Source organism: Bos grunniens, chromosome 3 (genome assembly GCF_055505025.1).
Source record: "Bos grunniens cultivar Pamir isolate PY7600 chromosome 3, Bosgru_T2T1.0, whole genome shotgun sequence".
NCBI lineage: Eukaryota > Metazoa > Chordata > Mammalia > Artiodactyla > Bovidae > Bos > Bos grunniens.
In genome coordinates, this window is record NC_141167.1 from 36,512,758 (window position 1) to 36,536,988 (window position 24,231).

Sequence of the window (24,231 nt, forward strand, 5' to 3'; positions counted from 1 at the left end):
AAGTCCTTCTCTGTAATCCTGTTGTTTAATATTTAAAACCTACACGTAATAATTGGTACAAAACATAAGCACTATAATTCGGTCAAGCCGGTTCTGTATTTACATTTCTTTTATTAAAAATTTAGTGAAAATGAATAATTGAAGAAACACCAGAGCTTAAAGACTTTTGCAGTGACAAGTTAAAGGTTGAACTCTGGCCTACTGAATAATGACTATATCCATTTAAAAACTAGGGTATATTGCTTTCAGAGTTCAAAGAATTCTAATATAATTTAATGGAAAGCAAAGACAACACTCACTGACTGCAGGCAAATCATTTCATTCACATGCTACTCAGTTTACTCTTCAGTCATCAGAAAGAAATATATTAAGCTTTTTAATATGTGTCAGGCACTGGACTATATGCTTTCTTTCCAGTCTCATTAACATAGCAGAAAGTGAAGAGGAACTAAAGAGCCTCTTGATGAGCCTGAAAGAGGAGAGTGAAAAAGCTGGCTTGAAACTCAACATTCAAAAAACTAAGATCATGGTATCTGGTGCCATCACTTCATGGCAAATAGAAGGGGAAGAAGTGGAAACAGTGGCAGATTTTATTTTCTTGGGCTTCAAAATCACTGTGGACAGTGACTGCAGCCGTAAAATAAAAAGATGCTTGCTTCTTGGAAGGAATGCTATGACAAACCTAGACAGCATATTAAAGAGCATAGATATCACTTTGCCATAAAAGGTCTGTCTAGTCAAAGCTATGGTTTTTCCAATAGTCATATACAAATATGAGAGTTGAACCATAAAGAAGGCTGAGCACTGAAGAATTGATGCTCTCGAATTGTGGTGCTGGAGAAGACTCTTGAGAGTCCCTTGGACTGCAAGAAGATCAAACCAGTCAAACCTAAAGGAAATCAACCCTGAATATTCACTGGAAGGACTGATGTTGAAGCTAAAGCTCCAATACTTTGGCCACCTGATGTGAAGAGCCAATTCATTGGAAAAAATCCTGATGCTGGGAAAGATTGAAGGCAAAAGGAGAAGGGGGTGACAGAAAATGAGATGGCTGGATGGCATCACTGACTCTATGGACATGAGTTTCAGCAAACTCCAGCAGATAGTGAAGGACAGGGAGGCCTGGTGTGCTGCAGTTCATGGGGTCACCAAGAGTTGGACACAGCTTAGTGGCTGAAAAACAACAAGATCTCACAACTGCCAGGCAAAGGCAAAATTATTGTCCTCATTTTTTGGATGATGAAACCATAGTTCAGAGAGGGAAATTTACTTCCTCAAGCTCACTCAGTGAATAAATGACAAAAGTAAGGGCCCCGTGAACCAAGTCCACATTCATTTGGGCAGTAATCAAAGTCTCAAACTCTATGGCCAGGTTATTTTCTTGATATTAACACTATCTCCTGCTCTCTGGAAGGCCTGCCAACTATTCTTCAACTACCCAATCTTTTCCATCCTTCTAGACATCTGGACATCTCAGGGCCCACCTCCCCACCAACTCCAGCCCATAGAGTTCCTGGTTTTGTTCCTTCCTGGTTTGACTGACTCATTCACATCATTCCCATTGTCATCTGGGACCCTGGGCTTCCCATGGGTAAGTCCTGCCTTTCCCACATCACTGTAATCCTTTTCAGCCTGAACTTACCAGTCCCTTGCATTGTGGGTCTCATGACTTGTTTAATAAATTATCCCAAATTAACTAAAAAGTGGTTGTTGGGGGGTCTCTGGGGGAGACCACCGTGTGTAGCACCTTCTTTTCTTCCTGAGTCTTGAACACATTGAGAAATAAGCAAAATAGTGGCATTGTGAAAGTAGCTCAGTCATGTCTGACTCTTTGCAACCCCGTGGACTGTATAGTCCATGGAATTCTCCATGCCATAATACTGGAGCAGGTAGCCTTTCCCTTCTCCAGGGGATCTTGCCAACCCAGGGATTGAACCCAGGTCTGCCCCATTGCAGGCAGATTCTTTACCAGCTGAGCCACAAGGGAAGCCCAAAATAGTGGCAGATGACAGTCAAAAGTTCAAGTTCAGTGCCTGAACTGATAGATAAGAGGATCAAACTGGCTTTCCTAGCACTGAAAACAAAAACCCTGGCAGCATAGGTTCAGTTATAACTCATTAACTGTGGGAGGCAGGCTTAGGTGACACTCATAGTGTGGTTAAGCAGAAGAGAAATTAACTGGGGAAAAAGGGGAGAACTCCCAGCTATTCTTACATAGTTTTTTCATAACATCTTGACATCTCTCCCAGGATATCGCAATTCCATAAGAAAAGGGACTAAGAATATAAATAGGTCAAAGTGTAAGGAAAAGATGTTCCCTTCTAACAGTGTTTAATAACTCACCAACTTTCCATGCAGTCTACATTTATTGAGTTGAAAAGAATGAAGAGTGACAGCATTGTTTATAAGACCTCTGTGAGTATCTGAAAAACATAGAAGACTCAGTCATGGTCATAATAATAACAATAGTAATTATTTTTATTATATTAATCGCTTACTATTTTTAGAAATTATGCTATACTTCAAATTGCTATAATTACCGTATGTTCAATCCCCATTGTACAGATGAGGCTTACCAAAATTAAATTTCCAAGGTCACAGATCAACTAAATGGTACAGTCAAGACTTAAATCCAATTTTTCTAACTCTACAGGCTCTTAATGAAGATAGCCTATAAGTAGCCATTACTACTGCTACATACAAAATAAATATTTCTAAGACATCTGACCTTTGTGTATAATTCTCACATGCATAGCACATCAACTCTCTTCAAATATGGTTTACAGAGGTTATGTTTTTCTTCTTAATGTCTGACGAAGTGATTATCAACATCAATGACAAATATATACACAGGCTGAATAAAGGCAGTTATTGTATCATTTAAGTGTGATATCCTTGAAGTCCAAAGACCCAGTCTTAAAAGCCAGCTTAGAAACTTAGCAGCCACAGAGGGCTATTTTGAATAAATTACTTAACATACTAAATCTATTTTAAAAACAGATTAAACCTACCATAATGTTGTTATGAAGACTAAAATAGATGGTCTACATAAAATGCGCAGCACAAAGTCTGACATACAGTAAATACACAAGAAATTACTACTAAGAGGAAGGCAAACTGTGAGGTGACAGAGAATGAGGCAGAGAAGGAACAATAGCCAAACTCTGTCTCTGTGGTCTGTTTACAGGATGAGAATTGAGGGAGGAAAAGGAGGGAGGTGGAAGGAAGCAGAAGCTAAAGCAAGAACGTGTCAGTGTAAACTGTTTACACAGTACTGAGGGCATTGTAATTGCAGGAACCATGTGTTATTGGCTGTCTCACCAGTAACTAGCAGACTGTATAACTCAGAGCAGGAACCCCATTAAACATATGAGAGGCAAGACCAGCCAGTCTCAAGATCATCCCAGACCCACTGTATTTATCAATTTCTCTGCTCCTGAGACCCTCCCTGACTCTCCACCTGACCTAAATTATGGGACCTTTTTTTTCACCAACGACATCATAGAAGAAGAATACAATCCTCTCCCCTGTCATCACTGCCTAAGGTCATTTGGAGCAACCAGTGATCACTACATGCAGGATGCTTACAATTTCTGGACCTCAGCTTCCTCAACTGTAAAACAAAGGGTGGCCAATAGGGGTTCCTCAAGGATTTTGGTAGGAATATAATAATCAAAGCATTTAAACTGTTTGGCAAATTCATGGTCCTTCCTTACACACTCGTGCATCCTTCACAATAATCCTATAAGGTGGAAAGTAGGGCTTGTGTAGAGGGGCAAGCACCTATTGTTTAGTTAATGTGTCCCAACCCTTCCTACTGTGTTGTTGCTGTTCAAGCATTCAGTCATGTCTGACTCTCTGTAACCTCATGGACTGTAGCACGCCAGGCTTCCCTGTCTTTCACTATCTCCTGGAGTATGCTCAGACTTATGCCCATTGAGTCGATGATGCCATCCAACCTTCTCACCCTCTATCATCCCCTGCTCCTCCTGCCCTCAATCTTTCCCAGCATCAGAGTCTTTGCCAGTGAGTCATCTCTACACATCCGGTGGCCAAAGTATTGGAGCTTCAGCTTCAGTATCAGTACTTAGCATAATCTGTTTTGTGACTGTTAAGTTAACCCACAGTACTTTTTCTGTTTGCAAACAATATAGATGCTTAAGCATATGTATTTTAAAATCTCTTGAAGGAATGATGTTAATTCCTGACTTGATATTGTATTTCATGGTTATACCATTTTCAACGTCTTTTTTGAATTTGGCCCTCAGCCCTGTCAGACATGACTTAGTGACTGAACAACAACAGCTTATCACGATGAAGCAGAGCAGGCACAATGGTCACCACTTTGCAGATGAAGAAACACTCCAGAGTGATTGCAGGTCTTGCCTTCACCACTTGCTTAACTGCAAACCTGGGGCCAAACCCAATTCCCTTGATACAGAATCCCAGATTCTGTCCAATCTCTCACACTAGGGGGAAAGAAGTGATGAACACGGCAGTACCTCCAGAAGGGGACCATAGTGAGGGCACCTCTCTGGCACCACAAAATTACTCAACAGTGAGAACAACCTAACAGATGAAATCTTCAGCTTCCTGTAATAGTGAAGGGGAGATGCCATTAGTCCCATCTTACAGTGACAGCCCTCCCTCCCTACTCCTGTGGAAGTGGGGAGACTTCCACAGACTCAGAGATCTCAGAGATGAAGATCTCGATTACACTGGTGAACAGAACATGAGCTCCCCAGTCCTGGAGTCTCCAGTTGCACTGCCAGGGTCTGCTGGGGAGGAGAAGAAGTCTCAGCCTGACTCACCATCTCAGTGTCTTTTACCTCTCTGTGGACTGAGCTTCTGCCTCAGATTTCCATTCAGAAAGTTTTTGCCATGAATAATAAACAAATAGTTTGAAAATCACAAATCTTGTCCATGCTCTCAATTGATATTCTAATCTTTACAGCATCTGCAAGAATGTGTCCGAAGAATCTGACATTCCCCACTGGTGGGAACATGGCAACTTCGGGAAGCAGTTCATGTCATCTTCAGCTGTTCGTTATTTCTTCTCTGTGTTAAGCAGTGATCAGTCCTGCCATGAAGCTTATTGCCCTTTGGTCTCAAGTTAGGGTGATATTCAAAATATTAACAACCTGCCGGGCTGACACAGTGCCTGCCATCTGTGTATCAGCCCTGGTCCAAGTCAAGCCCTGAGGCCATACAGAACAGGTGTAATTGCTTATCTGCAGGAGGCTCTTTTAGTAAGGTGAGTGGGGCTGGAGGGAGGTGGGGCACCTCAGTTCAAGGCACCTCATGATTGGCTGGGATTCCCATGATATTCCCTTTCCATGAGCATTCCTTGCTCTGAGCTGCTTTTTAGACTCCAGGAAAATCTGAAGAAATATATTTTGATCTTCACTAATGCTGATGTCACCAGCAGAGAGAGATCTAGTGTGATAAGGGGGAAGAACATGATGGTTTACTCATTCATTCAACCATTATCTACCCTATCTATTTATTGTACTTAATGTTATGCAAGACCCTTTGCCAGGCGCTGGAGATACACATGTATATTAAACAGATATGCCTTCATCCTCCAAGACACTTAAAGTTTACAGGCAAATATTTAGAGTATAATAAAATTGCTTTTGAACTCTAGCTTCACAAACTACAAGACAGTGACTTAACCTCCCTCCGTTTGTTTAGTCATTTGTAAAATAGTAATGCCTATCTCATAGGATCATTGTGGTTTTAAGATGAGGTAACAAACTTAAAGACTCTAGCACTTTATAAACGGTGGTAGTTTTTCCTTTTATTTTTATCAATGTCACTTAAAAGCCTCTATTACAGTGGATAGCTTATGTTATGGTTTCAGAAGTGCTGGTTTCCTTCTTTTATATTTAATTCTTATTATTACTAAAATTTTATAGTAAATCTTAGGTTACATCTATATAAAGTATATATGCGTATGTGCACATCCTTGTAACCATAATACAGTTCAATACAAAGAACACTTCCAAGACTGAAAATTTCCCTCACAACCCTTCCCAATCAATATCCACTACCCCTCTCCAAAGATAAACACTTTCAGACTGCTATCACCGCCCATTAGTTTTGTTTATTCTTGACCTTTACTAAATGGAACTATGAAATAGTGTACAGTCTTCTAAACCAACCTTCTTCCATTCATTATCATGTCTAGAGATTTGTCCATATTATTATGTACAGCAATATGTCACTTTTTTTATTACTGTGTACTTTTCCATCACATAAATTCACTCATCTTTTCCACTGCCATTAGACATTTGAGTTATTTGATTTGGCTATAATGAATAAAACTGCTATAAAAACATTCTTGTACCTGTCTTTTGGTGCACATGTGCATTCACTTTTTTGGAATATCTATCTAGGGGGTCTTAAAGGAAACATATGTTTATCCTTAGTATATTCTGCCAGTCATTTTTCCAACTTATCTATACCAATTCTCATTTTTAGCAGCAATGTGTAAGAGGTTGACATTGTCACCAACATTTTTTATTACTCACTTTAGCCAATTAGATGGATGTGTGCTGAAATACTATTGTGATTTTCATTTGCATTTTGCTGGTAAGTAATGATGTTGAATAACTTTGCAAATGGTTATTGACCATTTGTCTGTCCTTCTTATGAAATAACTGTTCAAGTCTCTAGCTCATTTTGAAATTGTGATATTTTTCTTTTGTTGTTTGGTTGACCTGTAAGAACTGGTTGTGTCTTCTGGATATAAATCATTTCTATAGAATTCTATCCAAGTGTGTGACTTGAATATTCACTGTCTTAATGGGCTTTTAATATACATAAATTCTTAATTTTAATAAATTTCAACTTATTAATCTTTTCTATTATGATATATAACTTTTATCTTAAATATTTTACTGATCTTCCTTAGAGTTTTAAGTGAAGAGCTTATACACAATTTTTAAACTCTTGGTCCTAGAATAAGTGTCCAACCCTCATTCTAGTCTTTTAAAAGAAACTATCAATAAACTTTATAGATAGCATGATGGAAGCAGAACTTCACTAGACTCAAGAAAAAGTAGTTATTTCCATAAGCCCTTTGACTACTTCATTCAGTCAAAATACTAAAGAGTAGTTTAGCATAATAATTCAAAGCAGGAATCTATGATTTGTTATGTGAGTTTAATGTCTAATTTTTATTTTCCTAGAACTTGAGTTTTGGTTTACATTAAATTGCAAAGAGCACTATTTAACTAGAACTGGATGATAGCAATGCTATTTGATCATCAAGTTTTCTCTCCTCCAGACTGAGCAATCATCAATCCTTCAACTGCATTAAGGGCACCCACCAAGCTGACTGCTCTTCTCTGGGGTGGTTTAGTCGCTCAGTCATGTCCAACTCCTGCGACCCTATGGACTGTAACCTGCCAGGCCTCTCCGTCCATGGGATTCTCCAGGCAAGAACACTGGTTTGCCATTTCCTTCTCCAACTCTTCAGTGGGTACCTTGCAAATTTTAATGTCCTTAAAATGAGTTGCTCAAAAGTGACTTCAACAATGCAGGTAGGTTTGCTCCTTGATTGATGTAAATTTGGCTCACTTCAGGATGTATTTGTCTTTTCAGAAATATTATATTAAATGTTTCAGAAATATATATAAATATTTTGGTTTATATTAAACCCAAGTTTAGTTAAACTCTTAGCCCGTTGTTCTCTGACTTTAGTGTACATGTACATGTAAAAATCACCTGGATGCTTGTTAGATTTCTGGATCTCAACTTAAAGATCCAAATTCTATCATGTGGCTCCAAAAATCTGCATTTTCTAACAATCTCCCCCATCACCAATAATTCTAGTTTGGGTGATTTGGGGGCTGTAACTTTGAGAAATGCTGCTTTAAATCTTTCTCACAGATTTTTAGTCAAGTCTTATCTCCTAATGGTGTTTTTTGTGCATTTGGATTTGAGGGTTCAAGTTCATAACTTTGCATCGATTCCTCTTAAATTCACCAGTGAGAAATTGTGGTGAAGAAAACACAAAGCATGGGCTTTGGAGATAAGAAGACTTGTATTCAAAACCTCCTCTGCAAATGCTGGCCTGAGTTTCAATTCCCTCAACTGTAGAATAAAAGAACACATTCTACCTGTGTTGTTGCAACCATCAGATAATCTACTTGCTGTAGCTACATGGTGTGGGGCTTACCAAAGGTGTTCCATTTATATTGTCTCTTAAGCACATTCCCTTACTAGTCCAGCATATGGACACCTTGGGGAAAACTTATATTACTACCCAATTAATTAATTCTTCTTTCCAGCCTCCTGTCATTGAAAATTTTGTTGACATTTTACCTCTATCTTCCTCTCAGTCAGCGATACCCAACCAGATGTGCATATGAAATTCCTCTGGGAGCATTTAAAAGTGCCAGATCCCTGGAATAAAAACCTCCAGAGGTCAAGCCTGGGAAAGAATTGGCTTCAAAAGCTCCCCAGATTATTTTTTATATACACCCTGATTAAAGAATCACTAATCTAAATAACTGATCATACTGTGGTTTACTATATGTCAAAGCCATAAAATGTGCTGACCTTTTGAGCCATCAAGACTCACTCCTAGAAATGGATGCTGAGGAAATAATCATAGATGAGGAAAAAGACTGGATTACAAGGATGCTTAATACAGATCTCTTTGTAAGTAGAATAAGAAGGAGGAACAGGAAAAAGAGATGGCAGAGGATTGAAGAAGTTGAAGGAGAAGGAGCGGTGAAAGGAAAGAAATTTATTGCCCAAAAGCGGGCCACCAGACACCCCCAAAAAGTGAATAAAATGTGGCACTCCTTCCTGCTCAGTATCACACAGCCCAAAAACAGACTGCTGCATTTTTTAATAGTGATTTTTCTGGGCTTCCCAGGTGGCTCAATAGTAAAGAATCCACCTGCCAATACAAGAGACACAAGAGACATGGGTTCAAAAAAGGCAATACTTTCTAGTATTCTTGCCTGGAAAATTCCAAGGACAGAGGGGCCTGGTTGGCTACAGTCCATTGGGTCGCTAAGAGTCAGACATGACTGAGCACTGAGTGCATTAGACACAGAATCTAATGTGCTACATATGAGAGATATAATCATATTTTTTCTTATTTAAAGCATAACTATGGGGGAAACACAATAAAACACTGGTAATAATTTTAACAGTAAGATGATAGTTTATTTTATGTTAAAATATTTTCTAATTTTTTCTATAAAAACATTCTTCTTAAATAAAACTTTAAAAATAAATATTATTTTTCCTGATAGGCTTTACATTAAAACAGTGAATACATACTGCCATAGACTCTCCAAGTCAATGTTGTTGTTGTTTAGTGGCTAAGTCCTGTCTGACTCTTTGCAACCCCATGGACCATAGCCCACCAGGCTTCTCTGTCCATGAGATTTCCCAGTCAAGAATACTGGAGTGGGTTTCCATTTCCTACTCCAGGGGATCTTCCCAGACCAGGGACCAAATCTGCATCTCCTGCATTGGTAGTCAGATTTTTTACTGCTGACCCACTAGGAAAGCCCCTCAAGGTCAATATTCCTCCATTAATCAGAATTATTTGGCTACCCTCATTTCATCTAAGGAGATTATCTGTTTATTGAGAACAGGCTAAGTACCAGTGCTATGTTAGGAGGTCTTATGGACATTATTTCAGATGATCTTCAAAACAGTCTCATGTAGTGTATACTATTATTATTCCCATTTTACAGATGAGAAAAATGAGACCTAGGTATATTAAGTAACTTGAAAAGAAAAATGTTAGTCACTCAGTCATATCTGACTTTTCGTGACCCCATGGACTGTAGCCCACCAGGCTCCTCTGTCAATGGGATTTCCCAGGCAAGAATACTGGAGTGGGTAGCCATTCCCTTCTTCAGGGTATCTTCCCAACCCAGGGATCAAACTCAGGTCTCTTGCATTGCAGGCAGATTCTTTACTGCCTGAGCAATCCAAGGTCAAAAGCAACCAATGGGAGAAATGGGGTAGAGGGTACCTGAGATAGAGCTGTTTTCTCAGACAACTGGGGGTGAACCTACAAGTATCTCAAAATAAAAAGTTTAATTTTTTTTAAAGACAAGTGATTGGCAGAGCAGGGATTCACATGCGACCCTGAGCGACTCCAGCTCCTCTACTTCTCCAGTCACACGAGCACTAAACTGGTCCCACTTTGCTGTCCTCTGATCTCTCCTTCTGCACCTTGTCCGCTAAGATACTGAGTAACGTTTTGCAACTTTGTGAAAGTCCACCCCATTATGCTTTGCAGTGTGACTGCTTACTCCATTTGCGAAGGCCTTTTGCTGGATCTGCTGGAAGCAGCAGAGGGCTAGCCTATGGGTTTTGGTGCCAAGAAGGAGCAGAATAAAGGAGGTAAGAGTCAATGGGCATTTTGCCTGACTAAGGACTCTGGGATTGGACCCTCAATAGATATGCAAATTGAATTCTGTGTAATTTGTGCTTTTCAATAACCTCAGCATGTGTTGGATGTGTACAAAAAGAACTGTAAAATAAAATTGCAGACAAAAGGGGGAGTCAGAACATAGAAAGGGGAAGAATCAGTTTATTCCACAAGCCAAACAAAGGGTCATAATAAATTCGCCAGCCATTAGTTTTTTGGTTGCATGGAACAAAGAGCTTGAAATGAAATGGGGGGGAATCACAGTTAACTGTTACGCGGCTGGCCTGCTTCCATTTGGCTGACCAAATAGATCACGGGATGAGCCCAGGAGCTGCCTAGGGGCATTTGCACCTCTATGGGACAGCCCCCACCAGTTTGCAACCCAGCTGTGGCTCTTCCATATGGTCACATGCCATTGGGGCAATTTTTCCTTAGGAAAAGCAGGTAATAAAAAGATCCAGTTGTGTTTTAATCAGTCATCAGTTCATCCATAGTTAGATGCTTCCAAAAGAATTATAAAACATACAGGGGGTGAAAAAAGAAATGCAGAGATGCAAAGTTAAAAAGAGAGAGAGAGAAAGAGAGAAACATGCAGAAAAAAACTGAAAGAGAAGCAGGAAAGAAAAGAATAGAGGAAACTGACAGAGAAAGTTGATAATAATGATCAGAGACACTGTTGCCAGTGCTGCCTTTGGCACCAGCAGTGCCATCATTTTTTAGTATTGTTATGGCCTCAAACCTAAGGGCAGCGTTCCCCCAAGAACAGAGCTCTGCCAGCTCTGCACACACCTCCCAGGAGCCCTCTGAAGATCGCTATGAAACTGTTGTCTTGGCTGAGCATGTCTTAATCACTGAGCTTCCCACCTTAGTTCTTAGCTATTTGAGCATCCTTCTAATAGGCTCCAAGGTCCTTGACAATGAAGTCTAGAGATCAGATACATATTCTAAATGACAAGCATCAGACCAGACCCATTTTAGATACTTAAACAATATTTAAAAAGTGAATGAGTGTGTTTTAAATGGATGAATGGATAGATGGATGGATGGGTGGATGGATAGATGGATGGATACCAGACACCCTAATACTCACATGAGCCCAGTAGGTTAGCTGTTATTAATCTCATTTTACAAATGAGGAAAGTAACATCCAGGGAAATCTGAATCTATCTGATTCTTTATCCTGTAAAACAGCAAAGAGTTCTCAGACATATTGAGAAACAGAGGGGTACAAAGGTTAGGAGAGGTTTAGGGAACAAATGAATAGGGGAAAAGGAAGGAAACGGGAAGAAGAAAGATGAGGGAGAAGTTGGTGCAGAGCAAAAAGGGGTCCTGCTTGATGCCCTCAAAACAGAGGACAGGGCTTTAGCTTTGTTTGAAAAATGAGTAATAAAGTCTGGGGTGAGCATAAGCCAGGACTGGATGACATCATATTAGCACAGAATCAGGAGTTTAAGGGAGACTCTTAAATCCTATTTGGCTCTGACAGCAGGTGGACTGGGGTTGGGGATTTGCGAACTGGCCAAGGTCATCTGTGGTAGCCCTAATGCAAAGTGAATGTCAACAGAGATTTTATAATAAACACAAGTGCTCAGAGATTCTGGTGTCCACATTCACAAGAGGAAGATAGGAAGCCAGTTTTGCTTGAGTGAGGCTGGATCAACCTTGCTCTTAAAGACCTAGGTCCCATGGACCCTGCTTGCCATAATTTTCAGAGTAATATGATTTTTGACAAATTCATTAGGCAATAAGACATGACAGACTGTAAATTGCTCTGCTGTTAATTTGCGTCCACTATATTGTTAGGCACCAAGCCAAAGCTTGGTCCTATCTGAAAGCAGAGATATAAATTGCTGTTGTGTAACCACAATCTGGAAAGCTTTGTAAGGATCAGAGAATGATCAAATCCAAGACTCCTCAATGCTGAATGAGAATTCAGCCCCTTACTCGGGCCTCAACTTCCCCTGAGTGCCCACTCTGGTACAGCCATGTTCCCTGAAGAGAGCTTATCAGAGCATTGGGAATATAGACAGCTTTCTTTCTATAAAGGGATAGGCTCTGCACCAAAGGTAAAACATCATTATTTACAGAGTACAGGAAGAGAAGTGATCAGTTCTACCACAGAGATTAGATGAGAAGGTCATAGAAGGTTCCAGAAAGATGATTTTTGAATTAGGTCCTAAAATAAACACAGACATTCCTCAAATGGAAAAGGATGGAAGTTCTTTGCAAGAAAATCTCACAGAGGCATGAAAGTAAGATATATTCAACGAGTCTGAGCAATTTGGTGTGACTTTAACCCAGGTTGCATGAGGGAGAATCATAAGCAAGTTATATGGCAAGAGAGGAAGTTTGGGTCAAAGTGAGAAGTCTTAAACTTCATACTAAGAAAGAAACTGAAGTCGCTCAGTCATGTCTGACTCTTTGCTACCCCATGGACTGCAGCTTACCAGGCACCTCCGTCCATGGAATTTTCCAGGCAAGAGTACTGGAGTGGGTTGCCATTTCCTTCTCCAGGGGATCTTCCCGACCCAGGGATCAAACCCAGATCTCCCGTACTAAAGGCAGATGCTTTACTGTCTGAGCCACCAGGGAAGCCCTCATACTAAAGGTCTAGGAGTTTATTCAAGTCATCTTCTCTGCATAATCCCATTCCCACTACCTAATTCAGGCTGTTATTGTCACATTTAAAAATTGAAGGCTTCCATTGAGAGTGACTGTCTGGAATCATTAGTTTTTAAGAATATAAACCCTGAGGCTGGTACTCTATGTTGATAATTTTTAAGCAACAAACAATACTAAAAAGAACAATAGCTAGTATATATCAATTGTCAGTCACAGTCACTCCTGGGTTGGAGCGCTGGATCAGAACACAATCTCTCAAAAGCTACTTTTAGTGGAGAGGTTTTCCAGGCCAATTTCCTCCTAATCCAAAAAAATACATTTAGATCTCTTCCTTTCTCTATCGGCATCTAGGGAAGGACGAGACAAGCCTTGGTTTTGGAAAAACACGAATCCCCAGGTCACCAGCTCTGTTCCCTATTTATTCAGCAGAGTCCTTTCCATACACCCCCAGACTGAGTTAACAGATTCAACACCATGGACTTGATTCCACTTTAAGTTTTAACAGGACTTAAGGAAAGGAAAATAAAGGGGAAGAAACTAGAAGACTGACTTTCCAACCTGTGGCAGCAGAATTGAGGGAAATAGACTATGAAAAGAACCAGGAGGCTAGGGTTTTACTCCACCTTCTCACTCAACAGCCCTGTGGACTTCAGCAAAGGTGGCCTCACCTGTCTGGGCTACAGGGAATTAAAAGGAAATCATGCATATGGAAACATCTGGCACAGAGTAGGCCCTCAGAAGATGCTTATGGAATCTGAATCTACAGTACAGAACCTGAGAAATACGTAGCATTCATATGGGAGATGTCAGATATATCGGGAAAGGGCCTTAGACCCAAGGAATAAGCTCAATGAAATCATCAGCATGATGTGTTGGTATTGTGGGGTGATTTTTAGTACTTTGTCCAGTTATTTTCAGTCCCTTGAGGCCTTTATCAGTTTCCGCGCTATCCCAATGCTGTTCGTAAAGTTGGCACGCTTTATGAGTCTTCATCAACCTGCACACAGTGAGACAGGTCCCAGGAGGTGGAGGAAAGTTCTGTTTCTTGTGAAACTAGCTATGTGTGAAACACATGGAGTCCTTGGGGATTCCTGACATGATTTAGACGTTCTTTGCCTGCCCACTGCAGGAGGCTTTATACGGGAAAGGCATCCTGTCCTCTCACTAACTAATGAAAAGCAGACAAGGAACGGTAGAAAGAATGCTGGTCTTGATCTCAGGAGGCCTCACTCTGGAAGCGCAGCTCTGTCACCTGGGAGACCTTGGGCAAATTAACTTTTCTGAGCCTCAGTTTGCCTGCCTAAAAGGTAAATAATAGAACTTACTATTTGGGATTTTTTCTGGACTCAAATGATATAATTTATGTGCAAGCACTTTGCAAATTGTAAAGTGCCAACAACTGTGTGTTAGAACTCTCATCATTGTTATTTATGGTGATGGAGCATATAGGCTTTGCAGCCAGTTAAACCTTTCAGTCTTCATGTCCCCATAACCCCTTAGCTACTGTCTCTATCATTCTGGAAAACATAATTCATTTCCAAAAAATTCAAATGGGGTGATTCTAGTGAACCCGTATTTAGAAAGGTGTAGGGAGAGCTAAGGGAGTAAACAAAGGATGGTGAAGTACCAAGAGGCCAGCAAGAGCTGGAAGCAGTCACTCCCCACTTACAGATGAAAGAAAGAGCAACAGTTTCTGCCAGAGCTAAGAGATGAGGACTGAAGCCCTAAAGGAGGAAGGCCTGGCTGGAGGGTTGCAGCTATTGCCAGATTTGGGGCACCAATACAGGAGAGACTTCTCTCCTTTTGGTCACCAGTCTCCCATTGGTTAAACCTAATCAGAAGGCAACCAGCAACAGTTCCCAAATAATGCAATCCACAAGGTCAAACTCTAAAAGATTCAAGTCTTTGTGGCCATCTACTATCTCCTATACCGTACTCTTCATAGTGTTTTGTATGTGACATCTAGATAGCAGCACAGCTGGTAATTATGAACTGGATTCTGAATCAAGGTCTGTGTTCAAATCTTGGCTCTGTCATTTGCTATATGATCTTATGGAGATTTGTTTAACCCATCAGAACCTCAATTTTCTCATCTGTATAAGAGGCCTTATGAGAGTGCCAATTTCAGGGGATAGTGAGAGAATTAAATTCGCAAACTGCTAAGGCACTTTCCAAGGTGCATATTAAGCATTCTACAAATATTAAAGATATTGCTGTTTAACTTTCTACAGACCTTTTTTTTTTTTTTAACTGTCCCCCCTCTCTCCCAAACCTCTTCACTAGAAACCCTTCTCCATGGAAACCTTACCCGTTTGCATCTTTAACCTGTTTAATAATGCTACAATTTTTTATCCTAACTGAAACATGGATCTCCCTGGTATACTTTTCTAATTTGTTTGACTTATTGGCAATATCTGTATTTTGATCACTCATTCCTCCTAGGAAAGCCTTCCTCCCTTGGCTTTGGTGTTACTATCTCTGGATTTTCATCTTGATTGGATGGACCATGTCCTAAACTGAATTTATTTTCTTTCCCAAAAAACACACTCCTCTCCTCTTAACTTAATAACACCCACATTATCCAATTGCTTAAACCTGTATGCCTCACCTCTTTCTTACTCCTTATATCCAATAAATCATCAGATCAGTTCAGATCAGATCAGATCAGTCGCTCAGTCGTGTCCGACTCTTTGCGACCCCATGAATCGCAGCACGCCAGGCCTCCCTGTCCATCACCACCTCCTGGAGTTCACTCAGACTCCCGTCCATCGAGTCAGTGATGCCATCCAGCCATCTCATCCTCTGTCATCCCCTTCTCCTCCTGCCCCCAATCCCTCCCAGCATCAGTCTTTTCCAATGAGTCAACTCTTCGCATGAGGTGGCCAAAGTACTGGAGTTATAGAGCTCCATATAGTAAGCCTCTAAAATGTCTCTAGAATCTATCTTCTCTTCTCCATCCCTAAGAGTATCATATTCATGAGTCGTTATCATCTCTTGCAACTTTATTGCAATAATTTCCTATGTGGCCTCATTGCCTTTTGTCTTTCTTTCTCTACCCATTCTTCACACTGTAGTCAGAAAGCTTATTCTATAAACAATACTTTCTCATGCCCTCACCCTTATTAAAACTCCCTCAGTGATTTTTCCACTGCCCATATTAGAAAGCCCACTCTTGTAATTTCTAGCAAGACCCTCTAGACCTAAACCCTGAATACTCATCTAGAGACACTCTTTTCTCTCACTCAACTGCGATCGTAACAAATGAGTTGCAAATCCCTCAGTTCTCAAGCTTCTCTTTCCTCTGGGTGGTATACATGCTGGCCAGGACCCTCCATGCCCAAGTGGCCCTTGAATAATTCTCACTTGCCCTTTGTATCCCAGCTTGGATGCCACTTTCTCTAGTAACCATTCCTGACCCTGAAACTCCAATTTAGCGGCCCGCCTAGGTGTGCCACCATGACTTAGGAATACTGTTCTAGGTAGGCAGTTCTTCATTCATACTGTTTAACCTTTGCATTCAGTACCTGGCACTTTTGAATAAGGGAAGTTTCAGCATGACAATATCGTCACTGCTCAAAAAAGTTATTTTGAATTTTCCATAACGTCTTATGGAAAAGCCCAAATGAAGTTTTTGGCTAACCCAATACACCACTCTAACCCATTGATTGAGAAATTGTGTGGGGCCTGAAGTAGTATGGTGTAAATAGAAAAATATTTCTATCAAGACATCCATGTTGTTATTTTTAAACAAATATTAAACATCGTACTATGTGCAAGCCCAGTGCTAGATTCTGATGAAACTGCAACAAACAAGACACATTTCCTGTCATCAAAACCTCACCAGTTAGTGGGGTAAACAGACAGATAAACATATATCTACAATTTGGTATGATAACTTCTTGGACATAGGAAAACATAATAAGCATTTTTGAGCACTTTTAATAATAGCAATCGCCTATATGGTTATTATGAGGATTGAATAAATTCATGCATAGGAAGCACTTACAGCAGTACCAAGCACAAGTGGTTCTTATGCATTTATTCACTCAATCCTCACCTCAACCATGGGACATGAGTACTATTATTAAAGCCCATGTCACAGATGAGAAAACTAGGGCACAAAACAGATAAGCAACTTAGCACGGAGCCGGCATGCTTTCCTGACAGTACTTGGCTCTAAACCTGGCCGTCAGATTCCAGAGCCCAGAGGATTTAATCCCTGTCCGGGGGCAAACACCCAAAGAACTGTGGGAACAAAGAAGAAGGGAATCTAGTCCAGCCTGGGTTCCAAGAATGGCACACATTTCCTGTCTGGCTTACATAATTCAATCTCCATTGAGGCTTATACTAAAATGAATACTCAGCTCTGACCTCCAGTGCCTTCACCCCAAAGCAGAGCTGTGCATGAAACCGACACAGTGGATTTTGTATCAGTTCATCATGTTATTAGTCAGTTATGCCTTGGGAAGCTGACAAAGGAGCAGATGTTAGGAATATTATACGTAGTATAACTATAATAATGATGTGCAGTTGTCAAAAGCATCTATTTTCTTTGTTAAAAAGAAGAGCATTTTATGTGGGAAATTTCTTACAGAGTCAATTTTTCAGCCGAGGTCAAGAGGAGAGAGTAAACATGAAAAGCCCAAGAAAAAGGTAGATGGAAGCGGAGAATGAATGTTTAGTCTATGTCTAATAGTCTGCAAAGAACATGTGCAATTTGGGAAGATTATAGGGGGAACTGCCAGAGCCAGGCAAACTCTCTCTAAGGTATGCACACTACGCATTAGTAAAGGATCATCCAGCGCTCACTGAGCCACATTTCCCTTCTGTTTGCCCAAGTGGAATGGCACACAGAAGCAAAGAAAGGGCAACCTATGTGGTAAGCACCTACTATGTGTCAGGTGCAACCTTCCCCTTACAGTTATCAGTTAATCCTCAGGAAATTATACAAGAGAAATATTTTTATCTCCTTCTTGCAACTGAGAGATTGAGGCTTGAAAATTTGCCCAAATTGTGCCTATAAATTGCACAGTCAAAATGAAAATCCACTCCTGACTACCAGTAAAGCCCTTTCAACTCTTACTGCTCCCCGACCCTGAAAATTTTTAGGATTCTTTGATCATGCCTCACATAACCTTTAGGTTGGCACTTCCAAGGTCCGTGAGGGAAGGGACTGTCATTGAATCCCAAGTACTACATTTAAAGTATCTAAACTACAATGGATGTTCAATAATTTTTTTAATTCTTTAATAGACTTTATTTTTGGCATAGTTAGAGGTACACAACAATATTGAGAGGCAGGTAAAGAGATTTCACATATATCTCCTGCCCCACACCCCCACAGGTTCTCTCACCATCAACAACCTGCACGGGAATGGTACATTTGTTACAACCAGCGAACAAACATTGTTACGACCTAAAGTCTGCAGTTTACATTAGGATCCACTCATGGTGTGGTACAGTCTACAGGTTTTGGCAAACATATAATGACATGTATCCACCATGATAGCATCATACAAAATAGTTCCACTGCCCTAAAAGTCTTATTTTTCATCCTATTAATGCCTCCCTAGCCCTTAACCCTTGAAACCATTGATTTCTACACTGTATCCATAGTTTTGCCTTTTCCAGAATATCACATAGTTGGAGTCACCCAGTATATAGCCTTTTTTGCCTTCTTTTACTTGACAGTATACATGTAAGTTTCCTCCATGCATGTTTACAGCATGATACCTCAATTATTTAGTGTTGAATAATATTCCATTATCTGGGAATACCACAGTTTACTTATCCATTCAACTATTGAAGGACATCTTAGTTGCTTCCAAGTTTTGGCAATTATGAATTAAGCTGCTATAAATATCTGTGGGCAGGCTTTCCTGTAGACATGAATTTTCAACTTTTTAAATTAAACTCCAAAGAGTATGATTGCCGGATCATGTGGTAAGAGCATGTTTAATTTTGTAAGAAACTGCAAAACTGTCTTCCAAGATGACTGTACCATTTGCATTCTCACCAGCAATGAATGAGAGTTCCCATTGCTCCACATCCTCATCAGCATTTTGTGTTGTCAGTGTTTCAAATTTTGCCCATTTTGAACTGTGGTGTTGGAGAAGACTCTTGAGAGTCCCTTGGACTGCAAGGAGATCCAACCAGTCCATTCTAAATGAAATCAGCCCTGGGTGTTCTTTGGAAGGAATGATGCTAAAGCTGAAACTTCAGTACTTTGGCCACCTCATACGAAGAGATGACTCATTGGAAAAGACTCTGATGCTGGGAGGGATTGGGGACTGGAGGAGAAGGGGACGACAGAGGATGAGATGGCTGGATGGCATCACTGACTCGATGGATGTGAGTCTGGGTGAACTCCGGGAGTTGGTGATGGACAGGGAGGTCTGGCATGCTGCGATTCATGGAGTCGCAAAGAGTCAGACACGACTGAGCGACTGAACTCAACTGAACTGAATATGCTACTGGAGATCAGTGGAGAAAATAACTCCAGAAAGAATGAAGGGACGGAGCAAAAGCAAAAACAACACCCAGTTGTGGATGTGACTGGTGATAGAAGCAAGATCTGATGCTGCAAAGAGCAATATTGCATAGGAACCTGGAATGTTAGGTCCATGAATCAAGGTAAATTGGAAGTGGTCAAATAGATGGCAAGAGTAAACATTGACATTCTAGGAATCAGTGAACTAAAATGGACTGGAATGGGTGAATTTACCTCAGATGACCATTATATCTACTACTGTGGACAGGAATCCATTAGAAGAAATGGAGTAGCCATCATGGTCAACAAAAGAGTCTGAAATGCAGTACTTGGATGCAATCTCAAAGATGACAGAATGATCTCTGTGCGTTTCCAAGGCAAACCATTTAATATCATGGTAATCCAAGTCTATGCCCCAACCAGTAATGCTGAAAGCTGAAGTTGAACGGTTCTATGAAGACCCAAAAGATGTCCTTTTCATTATAGGGGACTGGAATGTAAAAGTGGGAAGTCAAGAAACACCTGGAGTAACAGGCAAATTTGGCCTAGGAATACAGAATGAAGCAGGGCAAAGGCCAATAGAGTTCTGTCAAGAGAATGCACTGGTCATAGCAAACACCCTCTTCCAACAACACAAGAAAAGACTCTACACATGGACATCACCAGATGTCCAAAACTGAAATCAGATTGACTATATTCTTTGCAGCCAAAGATAGAGAAGTTCTATACAGTCAGCAAAAAAAAGACCAGGAGCTGACTGTGGCTCAAATCATGAACTTCTTATTGCCAAATTCAGACTGAAATTGAAGAAAGTAGGGGAAACCACTAGACCTTTCAGGTATGACCTAAATCAAATCCCTTATGATTATACAGTGGAAGTGAGAAATAGATTTAAGGGCCTAGATCTGATAGATAGAGTGCCTGATAGACTATGGACGGAGGTTTGTTCCACTGTACAGGAGACAGGAATCAAGACCATCCCCAAGAAAAAGAAATACAAAAAAGCAAAATGTCTGTCTGAGGAGCCCTTACAAATATCTGTGAAAAGAAGAAAAGCGAAAAGCAAAGAAGAAAAGTAAAGATACACCCATTTGAATTCAGAGTTCCAAAGAATAGCAAGGAGAAATAGGAAAGCCTTCCTCAGCAATCAATGTAAAGAAATAGGAGGAAATAATAGAATGGGAAAGACTAGAGATCTCTTCAAGAAAATTAGAAATACCAAGGGAACATTTCATGCAAAGATAGGCTCAATAAAGGACAGGAATGGTATGGACCTAACAGAAGAAGATGATATTAAGAAGAAGTGGCAAGAATACACAGAAGAACTGTACAAAAAAGATCTTCATGACACAGATAATCATGATGGTGTGACCACAAACCTAGAGCCAGACATCCTGGAATGTGACATCAAGTGGGCCTTAGGAAGCATCATTATGAACAAAGCTAATGGAGGTGATGGAATTCCAGTTGAGCTCTTTCAAATCCTGAAAGATGTTGCTGTGAAAGTGCTGCACTCAATATGTCAGCAGATTTGGAAAACTCAGCAGTGGTCACAGGGCTGGAAAAGGTCAGTTTTCCAATCCCAAAGAAAGGCAATGCAAAGAATGCTCAAACTGCTGCACAATTCCAATCCCAAAGAAAGGCAATGCAAAGAATGCTCAAACTGCTGCACAATTCCAATCCCAAAGAAAGGCAATGCAAAGAATGCTCAAACTGCTGCACAATTCCAATCCCAAAGAAAGGCAATGCAAAGAATGCTCAAACTGCTGCACAATTGCACTCACAATTTTAATAAGCTCAGTTCAGTTCAGTCACTCAGTCGTGTCCGACTCTTTGCAACCCCATGAATGGCAGCACGCCAGGCCTCCCTGTCCATCACCAACTCCCGGAGTTCACTGAGACTCACGTCCATCGAGTCCGTGATGCCATTCAGCCATTTCAACCTCTGTCGTCCCCTTCTCCTCCTGCCCCCAGTCCCTCCCAGCATCAGAGTCTTTTCCAAAGGGTCATCTCTTTGTATGAGGTGGCCAAAGTACTGGACTTTCAGCTTTAGCATAATTCCTTCCAAAGAACACCCGGGGCTGATTTCATTTAGAATGGACTGGTTGGATCTCCTTGCAGTCCAAGGGACTCTCAAGAGTCTTCTCCAACACTACAGTTCAAAAGCATCAATTCTTCCGTGCTCAGCTTTCTTCACAGTCCAACTCTCACATCCATACATGACCACTGGAAAAACCATAGCCTTGACTACACAGACCTTTGTTGGCAAAGTAATGTCTCTGCTTTTGAATATGCTATCTAGGTTGGTCATAACTTTCCTTCCAAGGAGTAAGCGTCTTTTAATTTCATGACTACAGTCACCATCTGCAGTGATTTTGGAGCCCAAAAAAATAAAGTCTGACACTATTTCCACTCTTTCTCCATCTATTTCCCATGAAGTGATGGGACCAGAAGACATGATCTTTGTTTTCTGAATGCTGAGTTTTAAGCCAACTTTTTCACTCTCCTCTTTCACCTTCATCAAGAGGCTTTTTGTTCCTCTTCACTTTCTGCCATAAGGGTGGTGTCATCTGCATATCTGAGGTGATTGATATTTCTCCTGGCAATCTTGATTCCAGCTTGTGCTTCTTCCAGCCCAGCGTTTCTCATGATGTACTCTGCATATAAGTTAAATAAGCAGGGTGACAATATACAGCCTTGATGTACTCCTTTTCCTATTTGGAACCAGTCTGTTGTTCAATGTCCAGTTCTAACTGTTGCTTCCTGACCTGCATACAGGTTTCTAAAGAGGCAGATCAGGTGGTCTGGTATTCCCATCTCTTTCAGAATTTCCCACAGTTTCTTGTGATCCACACAGTCAAAGGCTTTGGCATAGTCAATAAAGCAGAAATAGATGTTTTTCTGGAACTCTCTTGCTTTTTCAATGATCCAGCAGATGCTGGCAATTTGGTCTCTGGTTCCTCTGCCTTTTCTAAAACCGGCTTGAACATCAGGAAGTTTACGGTTCACGTATTGTTGAAGCCTGGCTTGGAGAATTTTGAGCATTACTTTACTAGCGTGTGAGATGAGTACGATTGTGCGGTAGTTTGATCATTCTTTGGCATTGTCTTTCTTTGTGATTGGAATGTTAACTGACCTTTTCCAGTCCTGCGGCCACTGCTGAGTTTTCCAAATTTGCTGACATATTGAGTGTAGTACTTTCACAGCATCATCTTTCAGGATTTGAAAGAGCTCAACTGGAATTCTATCACCTCCACTAGCTTTGTTCGTAGTGATGCTTCCTAAGGCCCACTTGACTTCCATTCCAGGATATCTGGCTCTAGGTGAGTGATCACACCATCATAATTATCTGGGTCATGAAGCTCTTTTTTGTACTGTTCCCCTGTGTATTCTTGCCAGCTCTTCTTAGTATCTTCTGCCTCTGTTAGGTCCATACCATTTCTGTCCTTTGTTCATTTCCAAGGCAAACCATTCAATATTAGAGTAATCCAAGTCTATGCCCCAACCAGTAACACTGAAGAAGCTGAAGTTGAATGGTTCTATGAAGACCTAAAAGACCTTTTAGAACTAACATCCCAAAAAAGATGTCCTTTTCATTATAGGGGACTGGAATGTAAAAGTATGAAGTCAAGAAACACCTGGAGTAACAGGCAAATTTGGCCTTGGAATACAGAATGAAGCAGGGAAAAGACTAATAGAATTTTACCAAGAAAATGCACTGGTCATAGCAAACACCCTCTTCCAACAACACAAGAGAAGACTCTACACATGGACATCACCAGATGGTCGAAATCAGATTGATTATATTCTTTGCAGCCAAAGAAGGAGAAGCTCTATACAGTCAAAAAAAAAAAAAAAAAATGAGACCAGGAGCTGACTGTGGCTCAGATCATGAACTTCTTATTGCCAAACTCAGACTGAAAGTGAAGAAAGTAGGGAAAACCACTAGACCATTCAGGTATGACCTAAATCAAATCCCTTATGATTATACAGTGGAAGTGAGAAATAGATTTAAGGGACTAGATCTAATAGATAGAGTGCCTGATGAACTATGGACTAAGGTTTGTGACATTGTACAGGAGACAGGGATCAAGACCATCCCAATGGAAAAGAAATGCAAAACAGCAAAATGGCTGTCTGGGGAGGCCTTACAAATATCTGTGAAAAGAAGAAAAGCGAAAAGCAAAGGAGAAAAGGAAAGATATAAGCATTTGAATGCAGAGTTCCAAAGAATAGCAAGAAGAGATAAGAAAGCCTTCTTCAGTGATCACTGCAAAGAAATAGAGGAAAACAACAGAATTTGGAAGACTAGAGATCTCTTCAAGAAAATTAGAAATACCAAGGGAACATTTCATGCAAAGATGGACTTGATAAAGGACAGAATGGTATGGACCTGACAGAATTCTAGTAAAGTAATGCTCAAAATTCTCCAAGCCAGACTTCAGCAATACATGAACCATGAACTTCCAGATGTTCAAGCTGGTTTTAGAAAAGGCAGAGAAACCAGAGATCAAATTGCCAACATCCACTGGATCATTGGAAAAGCAAGAGAGTTCCAGAAAAACATCTATTTCTGCTTTATTGACTATGCCAAAGCCTTTGACTGTGTGGATCACAATTAACTGTGGAAAATTCTGAAAAAGATCAGAATACCAGACCACCTGATCTGCCTCTTGAGAAATCTGTATGCAGGTCAGGAAGCAACAGT

At 40.6% G+C, this 24,231-nt stretch overlaps 1 long non-coding RNA gene across 4 annotated transcripts in view; it reads right to left on the reverse strand.

The window, feature by feature from the left end:
• The window catches only part of LOC147375477 (uncharacterized), a 166,345-nt gene that overhangs the window by 15,281 nt on the left and 126,833 nt on the right, over positions 1-24,231 (reverse strand). For all 4 annotated transcript variants that reach the window (XR_015160156.1, XR_015160154.1, XR_015160155.1 and 1 more), the window contains one exon: positions 2,344-2,423. This is a non-coding gene — a long non-coding RNA (uncharacterized LOC147375477). The remainder of the gene's footprint in view (positions 1-2,343; positions 2,424-24,231) is intronic.